This window comes from Bombina bombina, chromosome 5 (genome assembly GCF_027579735.1).
Source record: "Bombina bombina isolate aBomBom1 chromosome 5, aBomBom1.pri, whole genome shotgun sequence".
Taxonomy (NCBI): domain Eukaryota; kingdom Metazoa; phylum Chordata; class Amphibia; order Anura; family Bombinatoridae; genus Bombina; species Bombina bombina.
In genome coordinates, this window is record NC_069503.1 from 63,194,254 (window position 1) to 63,215,228 (window position 20,975).

Consider the following 20,975-nt stretch of genomic DNA (forward strand, 5'->3'; position numbering starts at 1 on the left):
CGGTCGTCATGTTGTCTGATTGGAATCTTAAGAATATGGCCTTTGCTAGTTGAGGCCAAGCCCTGAGAGCATTGAAAATCGCTCTTAGTTCCAGAATGTTTATCGGGAGAAGCGACTCTTCCCGAGACCATAGACCCTGAGTCTTCAGGGATTCCCAGACCGCGCCCCAGCCCATTAGACTGGCGTCGGTCATGACAATGACCCACTCTGGTCTGCGGAAGCTCATTCCCTGGGATAGATGGTCCAGGGTCAGCCACCAACGGAGTGAATCTCTGGTCTTCTGATCTACTTGAATCATTGGAGACAAGTCTGTATAGTCCCCATTCCACTGTTTGAGCATGCACAGTTGTAATGGTCTTAGATGAATTTGTGCAAAAGGAACTATGTCCATTACTGCAACCATCAACCCTACTACTTCCATGCACTGAGCTATGGAAGGACGTGGAACAGAATGAAGAACTTGACAAGCGCTTAGAAGTTTTGATTTTCTGACCTCTGTCAGAAAAATCCTCATTTCTAAGGAATCTATTATTGTTCCCAAGAAGGGAACTTTGTTGACGGAGACAGAGAACTTTTTTTCTATGTTCACCTTCCATCCGTGCGATCTGAGAAAGGCCAGAACAATGTCTGTATGAGCCTTTGCTTTTGACAGGGACGACGCTTGTATTAGAATGTCGTCCAAGTATGGTACTACTGCAATGCCCCTCGGTCTTAGAAACCGCTAGAAGGGACCCGAGTACCTTTGTGAAAATCCTTGGAGCAGTGGCTAACCCGAATGGGAGGGCCACCAAACTGGTAATGTTTGTCCAGAAAGGCGAACCTTAGGAACTGATGATGTTCTTTGTGGATAGGAATATGTAGGTACGCATCCTTTAGATCCCACGGTAGTCATAAATTGACCTTCCTGGATAGTGGGTAGAATCGTTCGAATGGTTTCCATTTTGAACGATGGAATCCTGAGAAATTTGTTTAGGATCTTCAGATCCAAAATTGGTCTGAAGGTTCCCTCTTTTTTGGGAACTACGAACAGATTTGAATAAAATCCCATTCCCTGTTCCTTTATTGGGACTGGGTGTATCACTCCCATTTTTAACAGGTCTTCTACACAATGTAAGAACGCCTGTCTCTTTATTTGGTTTAAGGATAAGTGAGACATGTGGAACCTTCCCCCTTGGGGGTAGTTCCCTGAATTCCAGAAGATAACCCTGAGAAACTATTTCTAGTGCCCAGGGATCCTGAACATCTCTTGCCCAAGCCTGAGCAAAGAGAGAGAGTCTGCCCCCTACTAGATCCGGTCCCGGATCGGGGGCTACTCCTTCATGCTGTTTTGTTAGCAGCAGCAGGCTTCTTGGCCTGCTTTACCCTTGTTCCAGCCTTGCATAGGTTTCCAGGCTGGTTTGGGCTGTGAGGCATTACCCTCTTGCTTAGAGGATGCAGAATTAGAGGCCGGTCCGTTCCTGAAATTGCGAAAGGAACGAAAAACAAAATTTATGCATACCTGATAAATTCCTTTCTCCTGTAGTGTAGTCAGTCCACGGGTCATCCATTACTTATGGGATATTAACTCCTCCCTAACAGGAAGTGCAAGAGGATCACCCAAGCAGAGCTGCTATATAGCTCCTCCCCTCTACGTCATACCCAGTCATTCGACCGAAACCAAACGAGAAAGGAGAAACTATAGGGTGCAGTGGTGACTGGAGTTTAATTTAAAATTGAGACCTGCCATAAAAAACAGGGCGGGCCGTGGACTGACTACACTACCTTTCTCCCAAAAACAGCCTCAGAAGAAGCAAAAGTGTCAAATTTGTAAAATTTGGAAAAAGTATGAAGAGAAGACCAAGTTGCAGCCTTGCAAATCTGTTCAACAGAGGCCTCATTCTTAAAGGCCCAAGTGGAAGCCACAGCTCTCGTAGAATGAGCTGTAATTCTTTCAGGAGGCTGCTGTCCAGCAGTTTCATAGGCTAAACGTATTATGCTACGAAGCCAGAAAAGAGAGAGAGGTAGCAGAAGCTTTTTGACCTCTCCTCTGTCCAGAATAAACGACAAACAGGGAAGAAGTTTGGCGAAAATCTTTAGTTGCCTGTAAATAAAATTTCAGGGCACGGACTACGTCTAGATTGTGTAGAAGTCGTTCCTTCTTTGAAGAAGGGTTAGGGCACAATGATGGAACAACAATCTCTTGATTAATATTCCTGTTAGTGACTACCTTAGGTAAGAACCCAGGTTTAGTATGCAGAACTACCTTGTCTGAATGAAAAATCAGATAAGGAGAATCACAATGTAAGGCCGATAACTCAGAGACTCTTCGAGCCGAGGAGATAGCCATTAAAAACAGAACTTTCCAAGATAACAGCTTGATATCAATGGAATGAAGGGGTTCAAACGGAACACCCTGTAAAACGTTAAGAACTAAGTTTAAGCTCCACGGTGGAGCAACAGTCTTAAACACAGGCTTAATCCTGGCCAAAGCCTGACAAAAAGCCTGAACGTCTGGAACTTCTGACAGACGTTTGTGTAAAAGGATGGACAGAGCTGAGATCTGTCCCTTTAAAGAACTTGCAGATAAACCCTTTTCTAAACCTTCTTGTAGAAAAGACAATATCCTAGGAAATCCTAACCTTACTCCCATGAGTAACTCTTGGATTCGCACCAATGTAAGTATTTACGCCATATTTTATGGTAAATTTTCCTGGTAACAGGTTTCCTAGCCTGTATTAAGGTATCAATTACTGACTCCGAAAATCCACGCTTTGATAAAATCAAACGTTCAATCTCCATGCAGTCAGCCTCAGAGAAATTAGATTTTGATGTTTGAAAGGACCCTGAATTAGAAGGTCCTGTCTCAGAGACCAAGGTGGACAAGACGACATGTCCACTAGATCTGCATACCAGGTCCTGCGTGGCCACGCAGGCGGTATTAGAATCACCGATGCTCTCTCCTGTTTGATCCTGGCAATCAATCGAGGAAGCATCGGGAAGGGTGGAAACACATAAGCCATCTTGAAGGTCCAAGGTGCTGTCAGAGCATCTATCAGAACCGCTCCCGGGTCCCTGGACCTGGACCCATAACAAGGAAGCTTGGCGTTCTGGCGAGACGCCATGAGATCCATATCTGGTTTTCCCCAACGCCGAAGTATTTGGGCAAAGACCTCCGGATGAAGTTCCCACTCCCCCGGATGAAAAGTCTGGCGACTTAGGAAATCCGCCTCCCAGTTCTCCACGCCTGGGATGGGGATCGCTGATAGGTGGCAAGAGTGAGACTCTGCCCAGAGAATTATCTTTGAGACTTCCATCATCGCTAGGGAACTCCTTGTCCCTCCTTGATGGTTGATGTAAGCCACAGTCGTGATGTTGTCCGACTGAAACCTGATGAACCTCAGAGTTGCTAGCTGAGGCCAAGCTAGAAGGGCATTGAAAACTGCTCTTAATTCCAGAATGTTTATGGGAAGGAGACTCTCCTCCTGAGTCCATGATCCCTGAGTCTTCAGGGAATTCCAGACAGCACCCCAACCTAGCAGGCTGGCGTCTGTTGTTACAATCGTCCAATCTGGTCTGCTGAAGGGCATCCCCTTGGACAGATGTGGCCGAGAGAGCCACCATAGAAGAGAATTTCTGGTCTCTTGATCCAGATTCAGCATAGGGGACAAATCTGAGTAATCCCCATTCCACTGACTTAGCATGCACAATTGCAGTGGTCTGAGATGCAGGCGTGCAAAGGGAACTATGTCCATTGCCGCTACCATTAAACCGATTACCTCCATGCATTGAGCCACTGACGGGTGTGGAATGGAATGAAGGACACGGCAAGCATTTAGGAGTTTTGTTAACCTGTCCTCTGTCAGGTAAATTTTCATTTCTACCGAATATATAAGAGTCCCTAAGAAGGGAACTCTTGTGAGTGGCAAAAGAGAACTCTTTTCTTCGTTCACCTTCCACCCATGTGACCTTAGAAATGCCAGTACTAACTCTGTATGAGACTTGGCAGCTTGGAAACTTGACGCTTGTATCAGAATGTCGTCTAGGTACGGAGCTACCGATATTCCTCGCGGTCTTAGTACCGTCAGAAGAGAACCCAGAACCTTTGTGAAGATTCTTGGAGCAGTAGCTAACCCGAAGGGAAGAGCTACAAACTGGTAATGCCTGTCTAGGAAGGCAAACCTTAGGTACCGGTAATGATCCTTGTGAATCGGTATGTGAAGGTACGCATCCTTTAAATCCACTGTGGTCATGAACTGACCCTTGTGGATCATGGGTAAGATTGTCCGAATAGTTTCCATTTTGAACGATGGAACTCTTAGGAATTTGTTTAGGATCTTTAAATCCAAGATTGGTCTGAAGGTTCCTTCTTTCTTGGGAACCACAAACAGATTTGAGTAAAAGCCTTGTCCGTGTTCCGACCGCGGAACCGGGTGGATCACTCCCATTAGTAAAAGATCTTGTACACAGCGTAGAAACGCCTCTTTCTTTATCTGGTTTGTTGACAACCTTGAAAGATGAAATCTCCCTTTTGGAGGAGAAGCTTTGAAGTCCAGAAGATATCCCTGAGATATGATCTCTAACGCCAAGGGATCCTGGACATCTCTTGCCCAAGCCTGGGCGAAGAGAGAAAGTCTGCCCCCCACTAGATCCGTTTCCGGATCGGGGGCCCTCACTTCATGCTGTCTTAGGGGGCAGCAGCAGGTTTTCTGGCCTGCTTGCCCTTGTTCCAGGTCTGGTTAGGTTTCAGCCCTGTCTGTAGCGAGCAACAGTTCCTTCCTGTTTTGGAGCGGAGGAAGTTGATGCTGCTCCTGCCTTGAAGTTGCGAAAAGGCACGAAAATTAGACTGTCTAGCCCTTGGTTTGGCTCTGTCCTTGAGGCAGGGCATGGCCCTTACCTCCAGTAATGTCAGCCGATAATTTCTTTCAAACCGGGGCCCGAATAAGGTCTGCCCCTTGAAAGGTATGTTAAGCAATTTAGATTTAGAAGTCACATCAGCTGACCAGGATTTAAGCCACAGCGCTCTGCGCGCCTGAATGGCGAATCCGGAGTTCTTAGCCGTAAGCTTAGTTAAATGTACTACGGCATCAGAAATAAATGAATTAGCTAGCTTAAGGACTCTAAGCTTGTCTGTAATCTCATCCAATGTAGCTGAGCTAATGGTCTCTTCCAGAGACTCAAACCAGAATGCTGCCGCAGCCGTGACAGGTGCAATGCATGCAAGGGGTTGCAATATAAAACCTTGTTGAACAAACATTTTCTTAAGGTAACCCTCTAACTTTTTATCCATTGGATCTGAAAAAGCACAGCTATCCTCCACCGGGATAGTGGTACGCTTAGCTAAAGTAGAAACTGCTCCCTCCACCTTAGGGACCATCTGCCATAAGTCCCGTGTGGTGGCGTCTATTGGAAACATTTTTCTAAATATAGGAGGGGGTGAGAAAGGCACACCGGGTCTATCCCACTCCTTGTTAACAATTTCTGTAAGCCTCTTAGGTATAGGAAAAACGTCAGTACACGTCGGTACCGCAAATGTCATATTTTTGTGAATGGCCTTGTTCTTTGAGTATCCTTTGTTCCCTTTGCTCTTGCACCTATATCGACACACCCACTTCCTAACTTCCTATAAATGATGAACTCACCCTTATCTAATTGCTTGGTATTTGTGCCGCCTACTCTGAGCAACTGCACTCAAGCTTCAAGCCATTCTTTGATTCGGAATCTCTCTGAACTACTGCTCCCAGCATCTATCGTGTGACGTCACACGCCACCGGAAGTGCACTCGACTTCGTCTCTCAGCTTAACTGTTAGCCGCATCTCGCTCCAGACAACTTTGCTAAAAATAACTGGACTTTGTCCCACTTGCTACCTTCATCCTTACCGGTAAGCGACCAAACAGACTGATATTTAGAAGTCATACCGGAGCTCAGCTGAAATAATAAATGTAACTTTGGGAATCATTCTACATATGCTTTCAAACTGTTGTTACTGGATACTAGATGAGACTAAATACCAACTGTTGTAATATATTAGTTAAACAGATATTCACAAAGAGATCTCTCCTAGGTTAGTAAGGAAATTCTACAATGCTGGCATATTAATTATTTTTCTTGCAAGAACTTAGGGCTTCCATGCTTTATTCTATGTTATCATCAGCACTTACTCAATTACTGGTTAAGCTGTTTTTACCCTGTGCAAAGAAGTAATATTCTCCCATCTCAGAAGTGAAAGCAGCATTACCGTATATTATCTGAAAGGGGATTGTAGAGACACCACAATTACCACATTCCTATTCACCTATGTGGGAAGTGCTCTCCATCACCCATCCAACACATAAAAATTAACCTGCAGCTGAGGTCCTTATCTACCTCTATTTTTTTCTCAAATTTAGGGGAAGAATTAATCCTTACACTAATACCAAGCCCTGAATATGGACCCAGCAGGATTAATCAGCCATGTGGAGGCACTCACACTGACTGTAGAAAATTTAACTAAGGGAATGACTGCCTTACAAACAGAGAACACCTCTCTTAAACAGTACATTAATGACAAAATTGACACACTAAAGGTTACTTTAAGTACCCACGAGCCACAGCCCAACCCCCCTCAACCTTTCTCAGGTAACCGCAATGAATTTAGAGAATTTAAAAATTCTTGTTACTTATACTTTCAGTTAAAACCAAAAACCTATCCCAATGACCACTTAAAGGTTTTGACCACTATTTCTTATTTACGGGGAGAACCACGCATATGGGCTAATTTTTTCTTTGAGACTGATGACCCAATTCTTTTTTCACTCGAACAATTCTTTAAAGCTATGGCACAACTCTATGATGACACTTTTAAGCAGCTCTCAGCTGAAACAGCCATGCGCTCCCTACGCCAAAACAAGAGACAAGTCGAGGAATATATAACAGACTTTAAAAAATACTCCACTGATACTCTCTGGAATGACTTGTCCTTGAGAAATCAATTTCGCTTGGGCTTGTCTGACGCCCTTAAGGACGAACTTGCCAGACAACCATTACCTGACACCCTTGACCAACTTATAGATCTATCCATAACCTTAGATAGACGTATTAGAGAACGACGATCTGAAAGACGTTACCCAGACACAGTACAAAAACACCCACAAGTCTACCACACTCCCATCCTGCCATCCAAATCTACCACCAAGTTATCATCAGTGCCAATGGAACTTGGCTTTATAAGAGGACCTTTAACCCCACAGGAAAAACTCAGGCGTAAGGCTAACGACTTATGCATGTACTGTGGGGGATTAGACCATACCATCAGAGAATGTACCCAATTGCAACGTAAGAATGGTAAGCATAGGAAGGTACAAATATGTTTTTCCCTAAAACATTCACAAGCTAACCATTGCTCTCTACCTATTCTGTTGCAGTGGGAACATCAGCGACTGCAGACCCAAGCAATACTTGATTCTGGTGCCAGCCACAACTACATTGACTTTGACTATGTACACTTAAATAAAATACCGTTACTTAAAAAGTTAAACCCAAGTCTCCTTCGTTTTGTAGATGGTAAAGAAATTTCCACTGATCCAATAACACATCATACTATTCCACTACGCATAACCACTGATACACATCATACCGAATTTGCCTCTTTTGATGTAATACCTTCACCCCTTTTCCCTGTAATTTTAGGGATTCAATGGTTCAAAAAACATGATCCCACTATTATTTGGTCTAAATCTACCGTCTCATTTAATTCCTCCTATTGTAAAGACAACTGCCTTTTCCATGAACAGTTGCTTCTCACAGAACCTGTCACTGTACCTCAAGAATATATCCAATTCACTGACGTTTTTAGCAAAAAGGACTCAGAGGTTCTACCACCCCATAGGACATATGACTGTCCCATAGACCTACTGCCAGGTGTAGATATACCATATGGCCATATATTTCCTCTGTCTGATTCTGAACTACAACATCTCAAGACTTACTTAAAAGAAAACTTAGAAAAAGGATTCATACGTCCCTCTACCTCTCCTGCTGGTGCGGGGATATTCTTTGTTAGAAACAAAGACCAATCTCTCAGACCAATCATTGACTACAGAGAATTAAACAAACGTACCATAAAAAACAGATACCCTCTACCCTTAATCCCTCAACTAATAGATAGATTGAAAGATGCTTCTTTCTACACTAAATTAGACCTCAGAGGTGCCTATAATTTAGTTAGAATCAAATCAGGACATGAATGGTTGACAGCTTTCCGTACTCGCTACGGTTTATATGAATACACAGTAATGCCTTTTGGTCTGTGTAATGCCCCTGCCACATTTCAATATTTTATCAATGATATATTCAGAGACTTACTAGATCTCTTCGTAGTAATTTACCTCGATGACATTTTGATATATTCTCCCACTCTCGAGGAGCATATAAAGCACGTCAAAATTGTCTTAACACGTCTTAGAGAAAATTCCCTCTATGTGAAGTTAGAAAAGTGTATTTTCCACTCAAGAAGGATCAATTTCCTAGGATATGAAATCACCCCAGATGGTATACAAATGGAAGGTAATAAGGTAGCTGCTATTCTCAAATGGCCAGCTCCGACAACTAAGAGGGATGTCCAGAGGTTTATGGGCTTTGCTAATTTCTATCGCAAATTTGTAAAAGATTTTGCTGCCCTAACCAGACCACTAACCAACCTCACAAAAAAGGAGGGAAGGTTCAAATGGAATGAACAATTACAACAAATCTTTGACTTCTTAAAATCTGCATTTACATCAGCTCCAATTCTACGATTTCCCGATCCTAAACTCCAGTTTATCCTTAAGGTAGACGCCTCAAATTATGCACTTGGAGCTATACTGTCCCAAAGACAAACTAGCACCGAACCCCTACATCCAGTTGCCTTCTATTCCAGGGTTATGACCTCTCCTGAATTGAACTACCCGATAGGGGATAAGGAACTATTGGCAATTAAGGCATCATTGGAACATTGGAGACACTTACTCGAAGGTACTGAAATACCAATCTTAATATATACTGATCACAAAAATTTGGAGTACCTCAAAAGCAATCGGACTCTCTCTGCACGACAGGTACGTTGGAATTTATTCCTTGCCCGTTTTAACTATCTCATCACCTATAGACCTGCTTCTAAGAATAAAAAGGCTGATGCTCTTTCTCGCCAATTTCCTCAACCTCTTATCCATCCTGAAGAATCTTCTCTAATCCCTCCAGAACGTTTTATAGGACTCTCTGTAACCCATACTAAGCTTTTCAGAGATGAACAAATGAAAGATGCCACCCTACCTAAATCTGCCCTGAACCAATATTCCGATGGATTATACCATCATCATGACAAAGTTTACGTACCCCCTGTCCTTAGGGAACAAGTCTTAAGCACACTTCATGAGTCACTACTGGTTGGACATCCAGGCATCAACAAGACTCAAGAACTCCTCTCTCGTTTTTTCTGGTGGCCTAATCTTTTATCAGATACAGCCAATTATGTAAAGACTTGTAAGGTTTGTGCTGTCTCAAAATCCTCTAGGACCTCAGCTACAGGGAAATTGATACCTCTACCCACTCCGGAACGTCCTTGGTCAGATATTGCCATTGATTTCATTGTCGATCTACCAATTTCTAGCAGACAGAACACTATCCTAGTAGTTGTAGATCTATTTAGTAAGATGGCTCATTTTATACCCTACCATAAACTACCTACTACACTTGAGACGGTCACTTTACTCCTCTCTCATGTCTTCAAGTTACATGGACTTCCAACTACCATTACCTCTGATAGAGGGACTCAATTCACCAGCAGACTATGGAAGGAATTATGCCGCACTCTCCGTATCACCAGCCGCCTCAGTACTTCATTTCACCCACAGACTAATGGTCAAACAGAAAGGACTAATCAATGGATTGAACAATACCTCCGCTGTTTCATTTCAGCTCGACAGGATAATTGGGTAGACCTCCTACCTCCTGCTGAGTTCGCTTTCAACAACACCTACCACAGTTCCACCAAAGCTTCACCATTTTTTATCAACTATGGATTCCATCCCACTTTTCATTGGCAGAACTCTAACCAAAACACCTGTCCAGTGGTGAATGAACTGGTAAACACGATTTCGGATGCTTTTTCATTAACAACTGAAAATATAAAGCTTGCCAAAGAAAGATACAAACGCCACTATGATAAAAGACATTCACCATCCCCAGAATATCGACTGGGTGATTACGTTTGGCTTTCTACTCGTAACCTTCGTCTGCCTTTCCCCTCCAAGAAGCTTTCCTCTACTTATATAGGACCATTCCCCATTGCTAGAATAGTGAATGCAAACGCTGTCACTTTGACCTTACCAGCCCATATGAAGACTCATCCTACCTTCCATGTTTCCCTCCTCAAACCCTATCGCACTCTCCATCAACATTCTATACAGGATCTTCATCTACCTTCGTTGCCTCTGCCTCCGGACGAATATGAGGTCCACAGTATCCTTGACTCTCGTCTCCTCAGAGGCTCTCTGCAGTATTTGATACATTGGAAGGGTTACCCCGACTCTGAGGATTCTTGGGAACCAGCTGCTAACCTCTCAGCTCCCCGACTCCTTGCCCAGTTTCATAGCCGCCATCCTGACCGTCCTGCTCCTGATCCCCGGAGTTGATCATTTGGGGGGGGATCCTGTCATATTTTTGTGAATGGCCTTGTTCTTTGAGTATCCTTTGTTCCCTTTGCTCTTGCACCTATATCGACACACCCACTTCCTAACTTCCTATAAATGATGAACTCACCCTTATCTAATTGCTTGGTATTTGTGCCGCCTACTCTGAGCAACTGCACTCAAGCTTCAAGCCATTCTTTGATTCGGAATCTCTCTGAACTACTGCTCCCAGCATCTATCGTGTGACGTCACACGCCACCGGAAGTGCACTCGACTTCGTCTCTCAGCTTAACTGTTAGCCGCATCTCGCTCCAGACAACTTTGCTAAAAATAACTGGACTTTGTCCCACTTGCTACCTTCATCCTTACCGGTAAGCGACCAAACAGACTGATATTTAGAAGTCATACCGGAGCTCAGCTGAAATAATAAATGTAACTTTGGGAATCATTCTACATATGCTTTCAAACTGTTGTTACTGGATACTAGATGAGACTAAATACCAACTGTTGTAATATATTAGTTAAACAGATATTCACAAAGAGATCTCTCCTAGGTTAGTAAGGAAATTCTACAATGCTGGCATATTAATTATTTTTCTTGCAAGAACTTAGGGATTCCATGCTTTATTCTATGTTATCATCAGCACTTACTCAATTACTGGTTAAGCTGTTTTTACCCTGTGCAAAGAAGTAATATTCTCCCATCTCAGAAGTGAAAGCAGCATTACCGTATATTATCTGAAAGGGGATTGTAGAGACACCACAATTACCACATTCCTATTCACCTATGTGGGAAGTGCTCTCCATCACCCATCCAACACATAAAAATTAACCTGCAGCTGAGGTCCTTATCTACCTCTATTTTTTTCTCAAATTTAGGGGAAGAATTAATCCTTACAGCAAAATATTTATCCAGCCTACATATTTTCTGTGGGATTGCAACCGTGTTACAATCATTCAGAGCCGCTAATACCTCCCCTAGTAACACACGGAGGTTCTCAAGCTTAAATTTAAAATTTGAAATGTCTGAATCCAGTTTATTTGGATCAGATCCGTCACCCACAGAATGAAGCTCTCTGTCTTCATGTTCTGCAAATTGTGACGCAGTATCAGACATGGCCCTAGTATTTTCAGCGCACTCTGTTCTCACCCCAGAGTGGTCGCGTTTACCCCTAAGTTCTGGCAATTTAGATAAAACTTCAGTCATAACATTAGCCCTGTCTTGCAAAGTGATTTGTAAAGGCCGCCCTGATGTACTTGGCGTCACAATATCACGCACCTCCTGAGCGGGAGATGCAGGTACTGACACGTGAGGAGAGTTAGTCGGCATAACTTCCCCCTCGTTGTCTGGTGAAATTTTCTTAACATGTACAGATTGGCTTTTACTTAAAGTAGCATCAATGCAATTAGTACACAAATTTCTATTGGGCTCCACATTGGCCTTTGAACATATTGCACAAAGAGATTCCTCTATGTCAGACATGTTTAAACAAACTAGCAATTAGACTAGCAAGCTTGGAAAATACTTTTCAAATAATTTTACAAGCAATATAAAAAACGTTACTGTGCCTTTAAGAAGCACACAAAACTGTCACAGTTGAAATAACAATGAACCGGATTAGTTATAGAAACCAAATTTTCACATTAACTTAATTAATTTAGCAAAGGATTGCACCCACTAGCAAATGGATGATTAACCCCTTAATACCAAAAAACGGATAACAATAAAAATATATACGCTTTTATCACAGTCAAAGCACAGTCTCACAGGTCTGCTGTGAGTGATTACCTCCCTGAAAACTAGTTTTGGAGACCCCTGAGCTCTGAAGAGACGTCCTGGATCATGCAGGGAGAACAAGGAAGACTTCTGACTGAATTTCTACTGCGCAGTAAAAGCGCCAAAATAGGCCCCTCCCACTCATAATACAACAGTGGGGAAGCTCAGTAAACTGATTTTATTCATAAACCAACGACAGCCATGTGGAAAAATAATGCCCATAAAAAATTTTCACCAAGTACCTCAGAGAAAAAAACGATTAACATGCCAGTAAACGTTTTAAATATAAATATATGAAATGTTAATAAAAAGCCTGTTGCTAGTCGCTTTCACTGCAGAAAAGGCTATAAGTTATATATATACAGTATTTTCTTAGTGAAGTGCCATTCCCCAGAAATGCAAGCATACACACATATCAGCCTGATACCAGTTACTAGTACTGCATTTAAGGCTGTACTTACATTACATCGGTATTAGCAGTATTTTCTCAGTCAATTCCATTCCTTAGAAAATAATACACTGCAACATACCTCCTTGCAGGTGAACCCTGCCCGCTGTCCCCTGTTCTGAAGTTACCTCGCTCCTCAGAATGGCCGAGAACAGCAAATGGATCTTAGTTACGTCCGCTAAGATCATACACAACTCAGGTAGATTCTTCTTCTAATGCTGCCTGAGAAAAAACAACACACTCCGGTGCTGTTTAAAATAACAAACTTTTGATTGAAGAAATAAAAACTAATTTTAATAACCACAGTCCTCTCACACGTCCTATCTATTAGTTAGGTGCAAGAGAATGACTGGGTATGACGTAGAGGGGAGGAGCTATATAGCAGCTCTGCTTGGGTGATCCTCTTGCACTTCCTGTTAGGGAGGAGTTAATATCCCATAAGTAATGGATGACCCGTGGACTGACTACACTTAACAGGAGAAATTAGACTTTTTCTTGGCCTTGAACGGCCTATCTTGTGGGAGGGCGTGGCCCTTTCCCCCAGTGATGTCTGAGATAATCTCTTTCAATTCTGGTCCGAAGAGAGTTTTACCTTTGAAAGGGATGTTAAGCAATTTTGTCTTGGATGATACATCCGCTGACCAAGACTTTAGCCAAAGCGCTCTACGCGCCACAATTGCAAACCCTGAATTTTTTGCCGCTAATTTAGCTAATTGCAAAGCGGCATCTAAAATAAAAGAGTTAGCAAACTTAAGTGCGTGAACTCTGTCCATAACCTCCTCATATGGAGTCTCTCTACCGAGCGACTTTTCTAGTTCCTCGAACCAGAACCACGCAGCAGTAGTGACAGGAACAATGCACGAAATGGGTTGTAGAAGGTAACCTTGCTGTACAAAAATCTTTTTAAGCAAACCTTCCAATTTTTTATCCATAGGATCTTTGAAAGCACAACTATCCTCAATAGGGATAGTAGTGCGCTTGTTTAAAGTAGAAACTGCCCCCTCGACCTTAGGGACTGTCTGCCATAAGTCCTTTCTGGGGTCGACCATAGGAAATAATTTCTTAAAAATAGGGGGGGGAACAAAAGGTATGCCGGGCTTCTCCCACTCTTTATTCACTATGTCCGCCACCCGCTTGGGTATAGGAAAAGCGTCGGGGTGCACCGGAACCTCTAGAAACTTGTCCATTTTGCATAATTTCTCTGGAATGACCAAGTTGTCACAATCATCCAGAGTAGATAACACCTCCTTAAGCAGTGCGCGGAGATGTTCTAATTTAAATTTAAATGTCACAACATCAGGTTCAGCTTGTTGAGAAATTTTTCCTGAATCTGAAATTTCCCCATCTGACAAAACCTCCCTCATGGCCACTTCAGATTGGTGTGAGGGTATGACAGAACAATTATCATCAGCGCCCTCCTGCTCTTCAGTGTTTAAAACAGAGCAATCGCGCTTTCTCTGATATGCAGGCATTTTGGATAAAATATTTGCTATGGAGTTATCCATTACAGCCGTCAATTTTTGCATGGTAATAAGCATTGGCGCACTAGATGTACTAGGGGCCTCCTGCGTGGGCAAAACTGGTGTAGACACAGTAGGAGATGATGTAGTATCATGTCTACTCCCCTCATCTGAGGAATCATCTTGGGCAATTTCATTATCTGTGGCAGTACTGTCCTTACTTTGTTTGGACGCTATGGCACAATTATCACACACATTTAAATGGGGAGACACATTGGCTTTCATACATATAGAACATAGCTTATCCAAAGGCACAGACATGTTAAACAGGCTTAAACTTGTTAATAAAGCACAAAAACCGTTTTAAAACAAAACCGTTACTGTCTCTTTAAATTTTAAACAGAAACACTTTATTACTGAATATGTGAAAATTTCACCACAGTGTCTTAAAGCATAAAGAGTATTGCACACCAAATTTCAGAGCTTTAACCCTTAAAATAACGGAACCGGAGCCGTTTACAATTTTAACCCCTATACAGTCCCAGCTACAGCTTTTGCTGTGACCTAACCAAGCCCAGAGGGGAATACGATACCAAATGACGCCTTCTAGAAACTTTTCCAGCTATTTTCAGGTCCTCACACATGCATCTGCATGATTTGCTCTCAAAAACAACTGCACAGTAATGGCGCGAAAATGAGGCTCAGCCTACAACTGGGAAGGCCCTCCCTGACTGGAAAAGGTGTCTAACATAGTGCCTGCCGTTAATAAACGTTCCCCAAGCTTATAAATGTGAAATATCAGCATAAACATGTATAAAATGTCCAAATAAAGCAATCGATTTAGCCCATAAAAGTGTCTACCAGTTTTATAGCCCATATTAAGCCCTTTATTCTGTTTGAGACTACGAAAATGGCTTACCGGTCCCCATGAGGGGAAATGACAGCCTTCCAGCATTACACAGTCTTGTTAGAAATATGGCTAGTCATACCTTAAGCAGAAAAGTCTGCTAACTGTTTCCCCCAACTGAAGTTACTTCATCTCAACAGTCCTATGTGGAAACAGCAATCGATTTTAGTTACTGTCTGCTAAAATCATCTTCCTCTTACAAACAGAAATCTTCATCTTTTTCTGTTTCAGAGTAAATAGTACATACCAGCACTATTTTAAAATAACAAACACTTGATAGAAGAATAAAAAACTACATTTAAACACCAAAAAACTCTTAACCATCTCCGTGGAGATGTTGCCTGTGCAACGGCAAAGAGAATGACTGGGGTGGGCGGAGCCTAGGAGGGACTAAATGGCCAGCTTTGCTGGGACTCTTTGCCATTTCCTGTTGGGGAAGAGATATTTCCACAAGTAAGGATGACGCCGTGGACCGGACACACCAATGTTGGAGAAATTATGTATATTTGGGCTAATGACAACTTTAAAAATATAAAATATAATTATATAAAAAAATATAATTAAAAACTTTGTAAAATACTCCAGAATGAATATATGAATGAATATATATATATATATATATATATATATATATATATATATATACATACACCATAGTCACGTTGATTGGAGTAGCCATGTTAGTCCAGAGATTTAGATATCAAAATAACAAGAGTATTGCATTGAGCAATGATACTTTTTTTTATTGGACTAACTATACATTTATAAGTTGACAAGCTTTCGGAAGAGTTCCTTCCTTTATCAAGTCTGAAGCAATACTGACCAATTCAATGGAATTTACAGATTGTATCTTAAAACACAGAATAGCTAAGAAGACAGTGCAGGGAGAGGAGGAGGTGTCGTAAAAATCATAAGGGGGGCTTAGGTAACAGGCAGACAGTGTCCAGTGTAGGAGAACAGACAGGGGAAATATATAGCTATACATAGAGCATATACTGACATAAAGTTATATATCAACATTGAATCAATATCTATAAATGTATAGTTAGTCCAATAAAAAAAAGTATCATTGCTCAATGCAATACTCTTGTTATTTTGATATCTAAATCTCTGGACTAACATGGCTACTCCAATCAACGTGACTATGGAAGATACTGAATATAGCCATAATAAGAAGCAAATCATGAAACTGATCACAAAAGAAACACAGATCAACAGTGATATATACTTCCTATCATCCTGCAAAAAAATGAATCTCATTCCAAATGGACTGAAAATTAAGAATCCACTTGCAACCACTCATAACTGTGAGTATGCTGAAAAACTTTGCAGACGTACCAGTGAGAAACTGAGAAATAACCTAATTCATCAACTATACAGCAAAAAGCAAATAATAAAAAGACCAAAAGCAGCTCCTACTACAAAAACTACAAGAAAATAATGGCTACAATGAAGAAATTAAAAAAGAAATGCAACACTTCCACAAAGCACAACAACAAAATTTTATCAAGAAGAAAAAGAAGAAACTTGCATGCCTGTCACAAAACAGAATAAAACACCAAATGCAAGAAAACAGAGCTCCAGGTGACAGATCAACTACAACAACAAATGACCAAACGTCCACAGACAATAACAGCACCTCATTTAAAACACAAACTGTCACCAACCAAGAAAACCACACAGAAAACTCAGGGATTATGAACCTTTCAAACTACCACCTGTCAGGGCCAGAGATATCAGTTCTGTGTAAAGGATTATCATTCTGTCCAAGTACAAATCTAGACAAAATCCAACTGTACTCAGACTTAGAAGAATACTTCAGGAGATTGCGGCTAAAAGAATTCTTCTATAACAAAGAAAATACCAGCACTAGGGAGGACTACAATGAAAAGAAAAAGAACACAATCTTCACACCTGCACCAGGACGCAACACAAAATTGGACAGCTATATTGAAAGCTTCCGGTTGAGAACTGCATCTCTGCTCAACACACAGCAGAAAAAAATAATGTATAACCTCTCACACTTAGAAAAAAACGCTATAAAAAACTTAAGAAATAATGAAAATATTACCATTAAGCCTGCAGACAAGGGAGGAGCAGTGGTGATGATGAATACACAGGACTACATCACAGAGGGAAATAGACAATTATCAGATCAAACTTATTACAAAAAACTGGAAAAGGACCCCACCCAGGAATACACTTTGCAACTTAGAAAACTAATTAAAACATTCCCTAAACACACGCAACATAAACTGGACAAACTGGTGCCCTCTAACCCTAGCATAGGGACATTCTACATGCTCCCAAAAATCCACAAACCAGGGAACCCAGGAAGACCAATAACAACAGGCATGGACACTCTGACTGAGCAACTATCGGGCCTAGTGGAGAATATTCTTAAGCCCTTAGTTATTAGCACCACTAGCTTTATAAAAGACACCACTGATTTTCTTAACAAAATCAGCCAGATAACAGAATTGACAGAGGATACTATACTTGTGACAATGGATGTGGAATCCCTGTACAGCAATATTCCACATAAAGATGGTATTGATGCCTGCTTAAACTTTCTTTCCTCCAACAGCCCTAACCAGACATATAGTGCTTCTACAGTCAGTAAACTTACAGAATTTATACTTACTCACAATTATTTAATCTTCAACCACTCCATCTACTTACAAACCATGGGAACAGCCATGGGCACCAAAATGGCACCACAGTACGCAAACCTCTTCATGGCTGACTTAGAGCAGAGATTCCTAGCCACTCACACTCACAAACCCTTCAAATACTTTCGCTACATCGATGATATTTTCATCATAAGGACAGAAGGAGAAAAAAACCTTGAACATTTTCATAAATCATTTAATCTATTTCATGCATCAATCAAGCTTAAAATGAACTTTTCTAGAGACTGTGTCAGCTTCCTAGATACAACAATATCCATCACAAATGGAAAACTGCACTCATCTGTATACAGGAAATCAACAGATAGATGCAGCTACCTCCACAGCTCCAGCTCCCACCCCAATCACATTAAAAAATCCATAATCTACAGTCAGGCTACAAGATACCACAGAATTTGCTCAGATACCAAGGACCGTGACAAACACCTCATCACACTGTCCCAATCATTCAGAGAAAAAGGTTACAAAACAAGGATTATAAATAAAAAAATTAACTCTGCCCTCAATACTCCACGTGAACACTTACTACAATACAGGGAGAAGAAAAACATATCACGTATCCCACTAGTAGTCAAATACAACCCTGCTGTGGAAGGGATACGAAAAATAATAAAAGACTTACAGCCACTACTCTTAGAGGATCCCACACTCAAAAAAAATCTTTCCAAAACCCCCAATCCTGGCATACAGACAACCACCTAACCTAAAGCAGAAACTGGAACATAGGAAGCTACCCCTTGAGAAAAAGAACACTCAGAATGGAACCAAGTGCTGCTATAAAGCACTCTGCAAACTGTGTCAACACGTTTGTGAAAGCAGCACAGCAAATCACAATAATAAATCTTATAACATTAAAGGGGCATATTCATGTATATCTGCAAATGTGGTATACATGATACATTGCACTGCATATGAAATGGGATGCTATATTGGAGAAACAAGCCAAAAACTGCACCTTCGAATGAACTTACACAGACACAAATCAAAAACCACTGTGAAACAAAATACTGCACCCCTGTTGGTCACCATTTCACCCAACCTGACCACTCCATCCAAAACCTCAAAATCAAAATTCTCAGAGGCAACTTCAAAAACACCATGGAAAGAAAAACCTTTGAAATGAAAAAAAAATAATATATATATATATATATATATATATATATATATATATATATATATATATATATATATATATATATAAAAACATACAATTATATCTTGTTACAATATATGTTTCCCGCTAAAGTGTAGCGGTACTATAATATCACTGTTCTTAAAGTGTCCAAAAATGGTTATGTTATTAACCTTTAGTCTTTCATAAGCCATATTCTTTAAAGTATTATACCTTTTTGTAATTCCAATTTGTTTCGTACTTCGGTGTAAACAAAGAGGCTTTCTTACCTCTCCTCCTTGTGTGTTTTAGGTAGTGAGTCTAACCTTGTTACTCTTTCGCTTGTCGTACTGGGCTTCCGCAAAAGACGATTTCCTCTAGGAGTTTCCCCGCTGTTTGTTAGCGCGACATCATTCTATATCAGCACCTGATATACTTGCGCAAGTATTCATCGTTTTCTCCTCTGGTCGGTCTCCCGTTCTCAGAGCGGATATCACTCTGCTCTTGAGTACTCTGTACGCAGAGCTATAACTGTTATCCAGATATTTTTGCCCCTTGTCAGGTTCTCCGTTCCGGAAAGTTTCCGGTGCCTTGTTGCTAACTTTTGCATCTCTCACTCACAGTTCTACGTGTTTCACCCTTCTATAGGGCTTTGTCAAGAAACTGTGTGTTTGGTAGACTCTCTTTAAATCCCCCGCTCTCTCTTCTGATTGGACCCTTGTATTTAAGGCGATATATCCCCACAAAGTTTCTCAGATTTTTTGCTCTTCTATATTGTCCCAAAATCTTCATTTCTTAATTGTTTTATTATTCTTCCAAGCTAGGATCATTGACTTCATGTATTTATATTCAAAATATTTTCACTATTATATAAAAAAACGGGTGTTATTAAAAAATATATATAAAAAAAAAATTAGGATCATAAAAAACGTTTGAGTCATTGCCCATAAGTTGTGTCATTCTGTTGCCCTTCTATTTAAAAATATTCCATTAATTTATTTGTAAAGTCATTATTCTAATTCATGCTTTTTATATTAGAAATTGACTTATATCCAGTTCTGAATTTAACCCATTGGGGTACAGTGTATTAAAATTATAAATAACCTCTGCTTCTCTTCTCAGTAATTTATTTTCAAAGTCACCCCCCCCTCCAATTCCCTTGCACTTTGCATAAGCCCCAATATTTTAGATCTTTTGTGTTATTATTATGTTTGTCTCTAAAATGTTGATACAAGCGAGTCTCTAGCTTACCTTTCTCTATATTCCATAGAGGCTCTCTTATCCTATCCCTGAGAATACTTGTTGTTTCCCCCACATAGATTAAATTACATGTACATTGTAACATGTACACTACTCCTTTATTACTACAGCTGATTGTAACTCTTATCTCATATTCTTTATCTGTGCCTGGAATTGGAACCTTTTTCTTTTTAGTGCTATACCTACAGGCTTTACAAGTCACACATGGAAAGAAACCTTTTATATCGTCTCCCCATAAATCTCTGTCTTTGTTCTTTCTATTTCCTTTCTTTCTTTTAAACTCACTTGGAGCTAATAGTGTCTTAAAATTATTTGTTCTTTTAAAAACTATTCTAGGATATGGGGTAATTTATCTCCAATTATAGGATAATTTTTTAGTAAATGCCAATGTCTTTTTTATAATTTTCCTTATCTGACCGTGATTTTCACTATACTCAGTCACAAACGGGACATTACACTGGTCACCTTCTGGATCGTTCTTTCTTTTATATTCTAGTAGGGACTCTCTTTTGGTGTTCCTTGCTCTTATAATGGCATTACTGATATTATTTTCATTATATCCTCTTTGTTTAAATTTATTTTCTAATACTGTAATTTGTTCCTCAAAATTACTTAACCTATTTTCCTAATTCTAAGACACTGCCCTACAGGTATATTTTCTTTCCATTTGTGGTATTGACAACTGGATGCATGGATGT

The 20,975-nt window shown here is 40.7% G+C and overlaps 1 protein-coding gene across 1 annotated transcript in view; it reads right to left on the reverse strand.

Moving 5' to 3' along the window:
- LOC128659864 (gastrula zinc finger protein XlCGF26.1-like) overlaps positions 1-19,875 on the reverse strand; it is a 28,835-nt gene extending 8,960 nt beyond the window's left edge. The window contains exon 1 of the mRNA XM_053713439.1: positions 19,308-19,875. The gene's annotated coding sequence lies outside the window, so the exon portion shown is untranslated. The remainder of the gene's footprint in view (positions 1-19,307) is intronic.
- Positions 19,876-20,975: the final 1,100 nt, after the last annotated feature.